Source organism: Sinocyclocheilus grahami, unplaced genomic scaffold (genome assembly GCF_001515645.1).
Source record: "Sinocyclocheilus grahami isolate Dianchi unplaced genomic scaffold, SAMN03320097.WGS_v1.1 scaffold32197.1, whole genome shotgun sequence".
Classification (NCBI taxonomy): Eukaryota; Metazoa; Chordata; class Actinopteri; order Cypriniformes; family Cyprinidae; genus Sinocyclocheilus; species Sinocyclocheilus grahami.
In genome coordinates, this window is record NW_015521432.1 from 1 (window position 1) to 1041 (window position 1041).

Sequence of the window (1041 nt, forward strand, 5' to 3'; positions counted from 1 at the left end):
CTGACATGACTGCATGGTTTTAAAAGTCTCATATGTCACGCCATCATTACCACTTGCTTTGTTATTAGGGAGATTATTTAACATGGTCTCTACCTCCTTATATGTGAAATGCGATGTTTCAGGGAAAATAGTTGGCTTCAGCGGCAGCACGTTCAGATACCAGGGTGGGAAAGAACGATCCTCATTACGCCTCTGATTTAGGCATTTATTATCGTAATAAGTTTGTATAGCTGCGATGTCACTAGGACAGGGAGGAGGATCGGGATATTCGCTGTTGTTTAAGATGACTTGGATCGCTTTAGATCTTCTATGCTGCCACAGTTTGTTCCTGCTCACCTTTTTGTTCCGCTGGCCGTAAGTCGCTCGTGTGCGCAGAGAGGGCAGAACGGTTTCCCGCAGGTAGCGCAGCTGTTCGCGGATCCAGTCAGCTATTAGAGTCGGTGTTAGATTCTCAGGATATGATTGTATCGCCGGGAACTTCCTCAGAACTCTTGCCACATATTTCAGGAGTTGTAATCCAAAAGGCTTACCATTGTGGCTTTCCGCTGTAAAAACTCCGTTCTTGAAGAATATCCCGTTTAGCAGTGCAGCTAGCGTTATCCACTTTCCTGGATCACAAGAGGAAACAAAGTTCTTCCCGCGCTGGCGTTTGGTGTTCAGGCGATCTCTGTAGATTTTTTCATGAGACTGAAAAGTGATCCATTGGTCCTCAGACAGCGGGCGAACACACTGCTGGAAAACCGTAAGCTCTTCTCCCGGCAGATGGAATCCATGAGAGGAAACGGGAGGTAACAGCGGCTGTTGGTAAATTCTCCCGGTGAGTAATGCTTGTTTGTATGCAAGCTTAATTGTTGCGATCAAGCACATTGTCCACAATAGTTGCCAAAGCATCTTATCTGCACCTATTACATATTATATAAGCCAAGGAAGTCTGTACGGCTGGCTTCGTCTTCACACACACACACACACACACACTCACTCACCCTCACAGACACACTCACACACACACACACACACACTCACTCACCCTCACAGACACAC